The sequence below is a fragment of the Ambystoma mexicanum genome, chromosome 1q (genome assembly GCF_040938575.1).
Source record: "Ambystoma mexicanum isolate Mex_15411 chromosome 1q, UKY_AmexF1_1, whole genome shotgun sequence".
NCBI classification, from domain to species: Eukaryota; Metazoa; Chordata; class Amphibia; order Caudata; family Ambystomatidae; genus Ambystoma; species Ambystoma mexicanum.
The window spans coordinates 1,189,761,163-1,189,774,347 of NC_090922.1; the positions used below are offsets into that span (position 1 = coordinate 1,189,761,163).

General features: G+C 43.8%; 1 protein-coding gene across 1 annotated transcript in view; it reads right to left on the reverse strand.

Moving 5' to 3' along the window:
• The window catches only part of LRRC7 (leucine rich repeat containing 7), a 3,010,809-nt gene that overhangs the window by 538,796 nt on the left and 2,458,828 nt on the right, over positions 1-13,185 (reverse strand). The window lies entirely within an intron of this gene.

A 13,185-nucleotide genomic window follows, 5' to 3' on the forward strand; every position in this document is an offset into this window, starting at 1 on the left:
TTGAGAAGTGGGCTGCAGTGTGGAGATGTGAACATAGGACAGAGTGATCGATCAGATCGAAAGCTGCAGATAGGTCAAGGAGAAGGAGTAAAGCAGCATGCCCATTGTCTCTGAGCGAATCGATCTGGGCTTTCAAGTCAATGAGAGTGGTTTCGGTCCCGTGGTGGGGCCTGAACCCAGATTGTCTAGATCCTAGGAGGTTGTGTTCTTACAAGTGTTTCTGTATTTGTACATAAGCAACCTTGTCCAGAATTTTAGGAGAAAGAGAACGGTTGTAATGGGTCGGTAGTTGGTGGGTATGGCAGGGTCGAGAGTAGGTTTTTTTCAATAATGGGAGTACCCAAGATTGTTTTAAGTTAGTAGGGATGGAGCCAGTGGCGAAGGAGGCATTGATCAATTTTGTGATGAACAGGGAGAGGTCCCGGGCGGCATCTTTGATGAGTTGAGCAGGGCATAAGTCTCCCTGGCAATTGGACGGTTTCAGAGATAGGATGATTTTTTCCACTTCCAAAATATTGACTTTGGCAAACTGGAAGCGGGCTAGGTCAGTGGGCATGGGTTTGTCATGAATTTTTAAGTTAGGTGTGTTATTCAGGGATGCTCTTTTGTTGGAGATTTTACTTTGAAGAGTCACAATCTTATTTGCTAGGGCATTTTGAATTTCTGAGCACCATCTTTTATCTTTGGTGCAAGTATCGGGGCGTGCTATGGGGGTTTCTATTTCTTTGAGGATAGAAAAAAGTTATTTCGTGTTGGATTTGGCTTCGGATATGTGAGAGTCAAATGAGGTACGTTTGGCCAGGTAGATTTCTTTTTTGTACAGTATGGTTAGTTTGTTTGATTTTTTCCAAATGGCCTCGCAACTTCTTTTTTGCTGCCTTAGGTTTTTGAGGAATGGAGTATACCATTTGTTGAGGCGCATTTTTGGTTTACTGGATCTGAGTTTAAGGGGGCCGATACGGTCCAGCGAAGTGGCCATAATCTTGTTATATTCTTCGACCAAGGACTCAGGGTCAAGGTCGTCTGGCAGTGTATTGAGCGTAGGGAGTAGATTAGGGATAAGTCTTTCTGTTGTCGTGTTTTTCTTGTTTCTGGTGAAGGTGGGTGGGGCTTTAACGGTAGGCGGAGGTGGTGGTCTATCAGTAGAGAGCATGAATGATATTAAATGTCAGTCCAGGCTAGAGGTGAGATATTTGTGATATTCGCTAGGCAGTTGTGGTACCTTTCGAATGTGTTGGTAACGTGCATCTTTGCGCGAAGCCTAATTCAGTGAGAGTGCTGGCTATAATGCTGGCGGGATGGTCTTCCGGGTCATTGTAACCCAAGTTGAGGTCTCCTAGGGTGAGTGCTTGAGTGGAGCTCTTGAGGTTGCTAGATAGAATAGAGTTGAGGTCTTCATCGAAGGTACCAATGGGGCCTGGTGGGCGGTAGATCAAATAGATATTAAGCAATTGGGTGTTAGTGAGAGGTATTTTGACTGCTAATATTTCACAGGAGGGGGCATCTATAGGGGAGGCTAGTCTCAAGGTAAGACTGCACTTATGGATAATGGCGACACGACCTCCTCTTGAGTTGGTACGGTCTTGTCTCAGGATAGTTGTCTGGGATAGCCAGCATGAGCATAGGGCCTGCTGCTGGGTGTAACCAGGTTTCGGTGATGGCGAGGAAGTCAAGGTCTTCTGTCAGTATTAAGTCTGCGATTTCTAAAGCATGGGCTACCAACGATCTGGCGTTGATCAAAGCTCCCTTGATCTTAGGGCTAACTGTGTTTTTGGGAGTAGTGTCTCTCTATTCTGAGGTAGTAGTATGGCGCTTGTCCTGTGGGAGTTCAGGAGTGCCTAGGTTGAGGGAGTTATGAGAGGGTGTGGCGTAGTGTTTTTGTGATGGGTTACTGATTTGTGAGGCAGGATTAGGTCGGAATGGTCGCGTTCTGCGGTTTTGTGGGTTGGGCGATGAGCGGGCCCGGGGCTCGTGAATTTTGGCTAGCCTGGCTCTAAGTCCTAAGTTCCTTTCTACAGTGGTGCGAGGGTGACTGGAAGGTGACAATACCTGAGGGCCATTTAGATCTAAATAGGGTACTTGGCTATTAAGTCTAGGTAAGACTGGCCAGTTGGGTAATTGTGGAGCCATTTTAGTAGATGATGCACTATTGAAGCTGATCAGAATATGGGCCAGCAAGTAGGTGGTGAATAGACACATACTAGGTAGTAGCATCAAGCTATGGTAGTTTGTCTGAATTGCAGAAGTAGGCAACTACAGTCAGAATGAGGCAGTTTGGCTAAGGTGCATAGAGAAACACCTAAAAATGAGATGAGGCAGTTTTGCAGAAGTGCAAAATAGATGCCTAGCATCAGGATTAGGCGGTTTGGCAGGAATGCATAAGTAAACACATGAATAAACACCTAGAATGCATAAATAAACACCTCGATTTGAGATGAGGCAAGTTGGCAAGAATGCATAAACACTAGATTCAAATGAGCACCTAGATTTAAATGAGGCAGATTGGCAAGAGTGCATAAACACCTAGATTCAAGTGAGGCAGATTGGCAAGTATGTATAAGTAACTGGTTGACTAGCAGGAGAGAAAGGTCACCTGGGTTCAGTTTTCAGGATGAGGGCGAAAAATGCAAACTTTGAGATCCTTTGGATAGGAATGACTAATGGTCACCTAAATGCAGTTTTCACAATATGGGCGATAAATGCAAACTGTAGGCACTTTGAATAGCAAATGACTAGTGGTCACCTAATGCAGTTTTCACAATATAGGCGACAAATGCAAACTGCATGCACACAAGCAATTCTGGGATTAAAGTAAGGGGTCTGTAAAAGTCCTTTAAAGCCTTTGTTAAGTGTTAGTGATGTCAGTGCTCCATTGGTGTACTTAACTAAGAATGTCAATAAGAAAAAAGGGTGAATTTTAGTTATTATTAGCACCCTGCGCAGGGGGGATGTAGGCCTCCATGCCAATCAGAAGGCTCAGAAAGGGTCTTTACCTCATGGTAAAGCCCACGTGCTGAGCGTCCTCGGAAATGGGAGGCCACCATCTTCCCTGCTGGGAAAGTAGGTAAGTCCGCATTGCACTCCTTTCCCGTACTCCAATCTCAATTTTAAAATCCCTTACCTACCCCAACCCCGCCCCACTTACCTTGCACTCTCTTGTCCCTTGGAACACTCAGTGTTCCTGGCACATCTCAGTTGTGCCGCTGGCCGTCATGGAAATGGAGCAGCGACTATGTGTAGTTCCATTCTCCCTAATCCATGGTGGCCATCTTGGTTTGTAGTTTTTTAAAGTTGAGAAACAGCAACCGTGCCGTTTCTCAACTAAAATAAAAAACCAAAAAACTATTAGAATCCCGGTAAGCATGCCGGGATGCTAATACAATAAACCCCTCTGCCTGTTGGGATGTATTGCTTAAGTGCAGTGTGATTATAACAGGATAATTGTCAACTGACCAACAGGGCAGGCGGATCAACAGTGATTTATGGGTTTTCAAATAAAAGAGCTACATTCCTCATTAATAAATTATATTTTCAAGTTATGGGATTTAGAGGACAAGTTAATGTCTGAGAAGACACCATTTCTGGAGATCAACCAGCCAATTTGCAAAGAAGTTACTTAAGAAATAAACCCTGATGGTTTGGGGGCTTCACCAGGCCATGTAATGCACTGGTCAGTTTAACGGGAGACCAGGCATTACCTGTCTCAATAAAGCCCCCCACCAGGAGTAGTTTATTGCTACGTGATGCTAATAGTGGGGTTTTTACGTTGAGTATTGGCACAGTTGCTGTTTCTCATTTTAGAAAAAAACTATAGACAAAGATGGCCACCCAGGATTAGGGAGAAGGGAACGACATGTATCCATCATCCCATTTCCATGATGGATGTGTGTTCCTGGTGCAGGCGAGGGACAAGTGGGTGCAAGGTAAGTGGGGTAGGGTGCTGTGTGAGTGATGTGGAAATTGGGGTTCAGGGGTGTGGGAAGGAGGGAAAACAGGAGCACTGTGCAGTCTTACCTTATTTTCTGGGAGGAAAGATGTTGGCCTCCGCTTCTGCGGCAGCTCAGAGCAGAGGCTTTATCGTGAGGTAAAGAGCCCTTACGAGACTCCTGACTGGCTGGGAGGCCGCCACACCCCAGCGATGGGTGCTAAAGTGTGTGACTTTGGGTTCCTGGAGATGGCTTAGGTGGAGTGTAAGTCAGAGTCAGTTATAATATATGTATTTGTAAATCAAATAGCCCTCTCTAGGAGTACAGTAATCAAATTGCCCAGAAAATGTATGAGCCAAGAAGGGTTGGGGCTTAAAGTTGGATAGCTTCACTCAGGGGAACCAATTAATCAGATGATTCAGATCCGCACGAATAGCACCCCAAGAGGTGGAGGCGCAATCAATCTTTCTCCAGAGAGAATGAGCATAACGCCACAAGCACTTGCCATGTCTGCCTTTGCAGCAGTGGGAAAAAACAAGTTTTCACACAGCTCCTGACAGGGAGCCCTGGGAATCTTGGAGCTCAGATCAACAGGTCAAGCCTGTAGAAAAAAGGTACTGCTGAGATGGTCTAGTAAAGACAGAAACCACCTACCAGTGTTACTATGTGCACAGAAGCTGTTTCAGTACTGACTGAGGGCTGGGGTTGCCATAGGCCCTCCCCATCTCATGCATGCCCAGGTTGCATGTAGATGGTAGGTGTATGGTCGACAGCGTAGGGTAATGGATCACTGGTAGGAGGGACACGTGCATTTAGTCCTGCCCCATCTCCTGCAGGTCCAGACTTGTTAAGATGATGTGTGAGTATCTGTGTGATTACTGAGATGGGAGAGGGAAACAGGTCCCAATAAGCCTTCACCATCTCCTGACTTTAAGAGAATCAGTTGGGTGTCTATAGGCCTGACCCAGCTCTGAACTGTCTGGGTTAGTAGAGGTGATGTGTGAGTGTTTGTCTGGTTCACAAAAAGTGCTATTAGGTAGGGGGTTGTGTCCCTAAAGACCATGTATATTCCCCCCTGTGCGAGTCACAATGGAAAGGGGACCAGTGAAGCGAGAGGTCCTGGAAGAAGTGCTGCGGGTCTTTCAGTCCTCTAAACCCTCCTGGCCAGCATATCTGGGCTTTCTGAGGCATGTGACGTAAATGGGTCCGTTTTCGTGTCCACCTGTCCCTGCCATTCCAATCAACAATGGAAACAAATCCGGCCAAATCGGAGGAGCCTAATGCCCCACACTGCATGTGCCCTCTCTCGCTGCGTAACTTGCTGTCACGTTTGAACATTTAAAATTGACTTTGCTAACTTGCCTTCACCCAGGTTGAGCAGACGACATATTAGGGGCACACTGGCGGACATCAAAGTCATAATGCGATAGCAGGGGTACCCTGACTTGTCCTCGAGTTACTTTGGCTTAGCTGCACTATTGGAATAGCTGTGCTTTCAATGAACGAGTCAAGCATTGGTTCACTGGCTGAGTGGGAAGGCTCCTGATGTTTAAAGGAACGTTCAGAGCAGTGCACTGACAGTGCAAGTTTCAACTTCTTCCTACACTTTTATTTCAAAACGAAACCATTACGGAACGTCTTCTTTTTAAAATAAAAGTACAGGAACAGTACAACATAATAGAACAAGTAGCGGAACACCAAGTCCAAGGGAACTCCATGGAATGGGAATCACTGAAGCACTGGCACCGTTGTCAATGGTGTCCGGTGCTTCAGTGATTTCTCCGCTGGTAGGGGCCTGAACTCGTGGCAAGTCAGGCCTGCCAGTAGTTCACTGCCCCTACCGGCAGACTCAGAGCGAGCAGGTCCAATAACGGAGCCGGTCGTACCAGTATTCTTTCCGGCGTTGTTAAAGGACAGGCTCAATCGTAATAAGGCCCTTAGACTGGGAATGTATGGAAGCGAAGGGGTGCCTGCCGGCCTACATCGCTGCCCAAATGCCTCGTGGATATGCTGCCTGCTTTCCATAGCGGTCTAATCCCCTTAACATGTTCTGTTTCTTCATTTTAAAAAGCCCTTGCTGTGGAGAGGATCTTTCGTTTCTGCTTACTTACTTAACCCTGCATTGCGAGCTGACAAGGGGCTCTTGCAGGAGAGTGAAGGCTGTCTGTTGGAGGCGGGCTCTCCACTCGGCACGTGACCCATCACGTGACTTGCCCCAGTGCTAAAGTGCACTGCCAGCCGCCCGAGCGGCGTGTGTTTCTTCATTTTAAAAAGCCCTTGCTGTGGAGAGGATCTTTCGTTTCTGCTTACTTACTTAACCCTGCATTGCGAGCTGACAAGGGGCTCTTGCAGGAGAGTGAAGGCTGTCTGTTGGAGGCGGGCTCTCCACTCGGCACGTGACCCATCACGTGACTTGCCCCAGTGCTAAAGTGCACTGCCAGCCGCCCGAGCGGCGTGTGTTTCTTCATTTTAAAAAGCCCTTGCTGTGGAGAGGATCTTTCGTTTCTGCTTACTTACTTAACCCTGCATTGCGAGCTGACAAGGGGCTCTTGCAGGAGAGTGAAGGCTGTCTGTTGGAGGCGGGCTCTCCACTCGGCACGTGACCCATCACGTGACTTGCCCCAGTGCTAAAGTGCACTGCCAGCCGCCCGAGCGGCGTGTGTTTCTTCATTTTAAAAAGCTCTTGCTGTGGAGAGGATCTTTCGTTTCTGCTTACTTACTTAACCCTGCATTGCGAGCTGACAAGGGGCTCTTGCAGGAGAGTGAAGGCTGTCTGTTGGAGGCGGGCTCTCCACTCGGCACGTGACCCATCACGTGACTTGCCCCAGTGCTAAAGTGCACTGCCAGCCGCCCGAGCGGCGTGTGTTTCTTCATTTTAAAAAGCCCTTGCTGTGGAGAGGATCTTTCGTTTCTGCTTACTTACTTAACCCTGCATTGCGAGCTGACAAGGGGCTCTTGCAGGAGAGTGAAGGCTGTCTGTTGGAGGCGGGCTCTCCACTCGGCACGTGACCCATCACGTGACTTGCCCCAGTGCTAAAGTGCACTGCCAGCCACCCTTGCGGCGTTAAGCCCGGCGGGGTAAAGGCCGCTAGCTGTGCTGTTGTGCGGCTGTTGGGTGCTGAGGTGCTCTGGTAAGTGCCACACCACTCGGAGGATTTTAATATCTACCAAAAGTGAATAGTCGTCTTTTCTTGTCAGTTTTATCGCATTTTCAATCAAATTTATAGTATTTATTGACCAGCTCTTCTATTATGCAGTCACGACTGCCCTCAATAACAATGGGATTGCCCCCAAAATCACAATTGGTACGCAATTCATGTTCACGAAATTCTATAGCATTAACTGTACAACAACCAGCATTGTCTTTGTGCTCAACGCCAATAGCAAGCAGAACGCGCAAGGGTCGCAAAGCTGCGCCTCCCGGACCTCCTTTGCAGGATATTCGACAATTTTACAAAGGATCTGCGAAGTGGCCAGTTTTAAACCTTCCAAAATCGTCTTCTATTGTTCACATGGTTCATGAGCAATCCTTTGTTGAAATGAATGTGCGTCCTGTTTTGCGTAATGATATCCAAGATGTACCAATAGCCGTTAAACCAGTAACACCCTTTTTGCCTGGGTCAGTGCAACATGTTTCCCTTTCTGATAGCATATTATTACACAATATACCTTCCTCTGCCCCTACTCAACCAGTAGGGGCTCAAATTCCTATTGCTATGGCAAAAAATGTTACCGCAAATCTAAATTTGAGTGATGCTGATCTTTCTTCCCAATTACTCCATGTGGATGTTTCTCATCGTCTCTCTGAATCTCCTATTATGTTTTCAAATTGTGAGTCGAACTGCTCCGCCATTGATGCTTCTTATCTTGCTCCTACCCCTCGACAATGTCCACAATCCCCAATTTTAGCATGTAAGGTGGACCCAGAAATGACAAACAAAAGCTTGGTCAACTTAACATTAGCTGCCATGCATACTTCACTTCAAACATTAATCAAACTATTTGATGTATGGACAAACAAGTCCACTGAACATACTCAAAAATTAGACAAAATCCTGGAATGGCAGGAGCATGCCCCCACCCTATTTTCAAAATATGCTAATGCAAAGAAAGTATGTGAATCAAGTGATACACTTGTAGTATTGAAAGCTTCTTTAGGTACACAAACTTCTGGCCCATTGCAAACTTTGGTGAGTCATCTCACTGAGCACAGTACACCATCCAAATCTTGTGCATACACAGCCGTTCCATACATTGAAGGCATAATTCATAGTGCCGCGGTTCGTCCAAGTGCTTTTGCACAAGGTCTAGCCACTACTCAGTCTGACTCTGGCATCTCATCAACTACCAATGCTCCCTATGAAATATTTACAGATAAAGCGCAGACAGGTGCTGGCAAGGGGGTCACTCCTAAGAGGGCGGAGTCAAAAATAATAAAAACAAAAAAAACGAAAAACCAAATCACTATCAATCAAGATCACACATCCAAAACTAAAAATTTTATTCGTCAGATTCACTTGCCGAAAAAAAATACCTTAATTGCTTCCTCAGCAGTATCAAAAAAATATCAACAATTGGCCTTGTTGCGCACCTCGACTATCTCCTTGACTAAAAATCTCAAAAGTGCGCCTATTGTGCCGCCTCATGCCCCATTGGATGCTCTGGTGACTGCAATTAATGACCCTAAATCATCAAATTTCATTCCACCTAATGAAAGAGATATCACCCTGAATCCCTCATCCTCTAAAGTCAGTAGCTCTTCCTCAGAGCTCCATCGTTTGGAACTTAGACGGGCTGTTGATGCCTATATGTCAGATCAGGGCTTCCGCAAACATGAGTCCTCTCCCGTAACTCAATTAATGCAGACTAAACAGGCAATGCCCGAGGTTGAACAAGATCGTCAACCTGTGAGTAACCCTTTGTCTGTATCTACCGAGCCCAAGGCATCTCCCATCAAGCATTGTTCTGAAACTAACTTTTTGCCCATGCCCTCATCTGATAAGTCTGGGAAATCACTTTTGGCTGCAATTGTTCCTGAACTATTTAGCCTACTTAAAGCCACCATTGCCAAGGATCTTCAAACGCCATCTAGTGTAGCTTTAACTAGTGATAAAAAACTTCTCGCAAGTCACTCGGTTTCTTTGGCTCCCAATAATAAATTCATCACGACTCAACTTACTCCAAAACGTTTAGCTAACTTCTGTCTAGTGTTGAAATGTCGTCCGTTGCCATATAAGCAGTTTGTTTTGAACAGAAACTCTATTTTGAATATCTTTGCTGACATAGCGGCACTTGAGGATATCAGCTCGGACGATTTAACACTGGTAGATTTCTTTGACAACTCGAACTTACATATCGTGAGACTTTGGATGCAATCTCGTGTAATCCAAAACGCAATATGGTTAGCAAGAAAGGACCTGTTTGACCTTGGTTTTGAATTACACTCTGAATCTAACTCAAATCCGCAGGTTGCCCACCAACAACATTTTTTTAGTCAGTCAAAACATGCTACATATGAAAGCCATTCGTATGGGCCTAAAGAATCCAGAGCTTTTATAGGTTCTGAACACCAGCAGTAACTAGACCAAGCTCTGACAACAAGTGAATTCACACTTTTAAGTTGGAACTCCAGGGGCTTTTCTCATCTCTTGAATAATGATCTGAGTTCACTAAGCAAATACAATCTGATTATGTTACAGGAAACTTGGCTAACTAGCATGCCAATTTGGGACACACATGATGTTTTAATTAATACTGCTAGCAAGAGTTCTTGTGGCAGACCTTATGGTGGTCTTTTAACAGCCATTCGAGCGAACATTAATACCAGTCTCACTTTCTGGTCTTCACCTAATCCCTTTATGCAAATGTCACGGTTAAAATTGGATGCTACCTCGTTTGCCATTATTAATGTATATTGGAATCCGGCGGGGATAACGGACGAACGCTTTTTGGAAATGTTGAGCGATATGATCAGTCTGGTCTATATGGACAACACAGTACACAAAATTTTGATTGCTGGTGACTTAAATCTAGATTGTATAGGTGGGAAAACCTTAAACTCCCAAATTCGAATTAAGAAATGGTTACAATTTGTAAAATATCACAATCTCTATAGACTCAATGGTGCGTTCAAATCCGATATCCCTCCAGGTTCAACATGGCATAGAGGGAAGTCTTCCACCATCATAGATTATATGTACATGAATCTCAGCTGTTTCTCTGATGTAATAGACTTTGAAATTGTACAATCTGACGTGAGTGACCATAATCAACTGACGGCCAAACTTCTGTTCAATGGTGTCCCAAACTTGCAGAGAGATAAATATCAACATTCTCAATTGATCACCAATAATGCAGGTAATAAAGTAAGATGGACGGACAAAGCTTTAGCCCGCTTTTACACACATTTGAATCATGAAGGTAACAAAATTCAACTGAATGTAGCAAACTCTAACATCTGCTATTCTGACATGATTCAAGCCTTTCGACCTCCTCTGGCGAGCACTGTATCTAAACCTAAGACTCGACTTCCCTCTCTTCATAACTTCAACTCTGAAGTCAGAGATCAAAAGATATTATTCAGACTTCAAAAAAGAGAAGCTATGAAATTACCTCATAGTATTCGTTTCAGTCAGTTATTAAAAATCAAAACCAGTTATAGAAACTGGATTAAATCCAGGCGTGCCACATTATACCATCTTGACAGCCAACTGTTATTGGCTACTATTCAAAGCCTGAATATTGCTAATACCTGGTCCCTGCTCAATCAAGCCACAAATGGGCCTCAGGCTATAATACAGGCCAACGAAGTCACTGAGGCGGACTGGATTTCCTATTTCTCTATTTTATATAGTATTCCAAAAGGGGGTTCTGCACCATCATCCGATAAGTTCACGACGAAGTTTCATCTAAATTTTGATTTGGATGATATTCGCCTGTTTATCAAGAAGTCCAGTCGCTCTGGTGCATGCGGCCCTGATGGTTTATCTAACAGAATGTTCAAAGACCATCCAGACATCTGGTCCAAAATACTATTTCAAATATTTTCTACCATTATTAATACGCAAACGCTCCCCCCGTCTTGGACTCACTCAATAATCATTCCCATTTTCAAGAAAGGGAACAGGAAAGACCCTACATGTTACAGACCCATAGCATTATTGGACGCTCCCGGTAAGATCTTCTCACGTATAATTTTAAGAGAGTTTCAAAAATGGACTATGCAGGCTGGACTTAATGATCCTTTTCAAGCAGGCTTTGTGGCACAAGTAGGCACTATTCCTAATATTTTCACTCTAAATACACTTCTTTCTGAGCATACTGTCCAGAAACAGATTTTATTTTTAGCCTTTGTTGACTTTAAAGTCGCTTTTGACTCAGTCGACAGATCTCTTTTATTCTCAAAATTAATTAAATACAATTGCCCCTCTTCGCTGACATCACTAATAGTTCTCCTACACACAAATACTACCATGCAGGTCAGACTTGCTTTGGGGGGCGATCTGTCGGCTAAATTCAAAACACACAGAGGATTGAAACAGGGGTGCATTTTGGCCGCCTCTATATTTAATTTTTTTATTTTTTATTTGGGCACTGCTCTTAAGCAGATAAGTAGTGACTCTCCGAGTATGGGTTTGACCAAAATCCAATATCTTCTGTATGCAGACGATTTGATTCTCATCTCAAAAACTCAAAGTGGTTTACAAAATCTCTTAAATGGTCTGGAATTGTATGTGGATGCAAACCACCTAAATATAAACATGAATAAAACACAAATAATGGTTTGCAAATGGCACACGGGAGTAAAAGTCAAACCTTTCACATGGAAATTGCATAATTTGGCCCTTGTCAAGGTTCCCACATATAAATATTTGGGGACTTTGATCATTGACACTCCTGCAAACCCCAGTCAAGATTTGGAAATTAAGGGCAAACTTCAGACTTTAGTTGCCCAGGCTAAATTGTTAATGGGCAAATTTGGCAAATTCACAACAAAACATGTAGTGACTTTCTATGTGCAGAAAGTCCTTCCAATCTTAACTTACGGGTCAGAGGCCCAGGCCCCCAAAAAAGAAATTTGGTGGGATAGATTGGAAGCATCTTTCTGGAAGCAAGTACTACATGTTCCGGCAAGTACTCCGCTGCCGTTGATTAGGTTTGAACTGGCCTCTCTTTCTATTTTTTCGTATGTTACTTGGAAATACTGTGCATTTCTTCGAAAATGTCTTCTCTCTCTTGATCGCCCAGATATCTTGGGTCAGGTGGCTGTCCATCTATTAAGCAGAGATTGATTGTTCTCCCAACAATGGTGTAAGTTAACTCTAAATGTATTAGCTGATGCATCAATCTCGCTGGAGCTTCTATTATCAAATGAAGGCAGCGCAAAAAAAAAAATTCAACAGCATGATTGGTGTACTACCCAAAATAAATGCGTAACTTACAAAGATTTCAAACGGAATTTATTTGGTCACAAGCGTCACAGTGTCATGGCTGATTATTTGGTCAAATTTCCATGCTCCAAAATACGTCACAAGCTGCTTCGCTTTCATTTAAACTTGTGGCCGACTCGAGATGTTTTGTCTCGCAGAAATTTAATCCCGAAGGCTGAAAATTACTGCCGATTTTGTAAAGTTCTAGACCAGAAAGAGACTTTGGAACATTGTATAGTGTACTGCCCTCAATTAGCAGCGACTCGTAAGCTATACTTCAAAAATCATTTGGAAGAACAAAATAGGTATATACACAAAGATCTGTGGCAATTCATCTTTTCATCACCTAAGCTAGTCATAAAGATAGCCACCATACAATTTCTGGATGCTGTATTTCCTAATGATCACAATAAGCTGTAGTCAAATCCTACTGAACATCAAAAAGAATACCAACTGAGTAGCCCAGACTGTTAAATTCATTTACTGAAATTGTTGTTTTTGTACAAGTTTACTGGTAAATAATCATGAAATGCAATTTGCTTTGTTTTCTCTTGTATGTGGAAAATTTGAAAGGTTGATTGTATTAACCAAACAAATAAATATTAAAAAAAAAAAAAAAAACATGTTCCGTTTACCTTTCAACACTTGTGGTTTTGAACATTCAATGCAAGCCACAATAAAACCTACACTTTAAATATCACATGCGCACACTGGTCCAAATCCCGACATGTTTACAGATGTTTGCTCCTAGGAAGGATTAAGTATGTGATATCACTGCGTCTGTCAAGGATCTCATAAAAATGTGCATTTGTTTATGCGGATGCCATAAA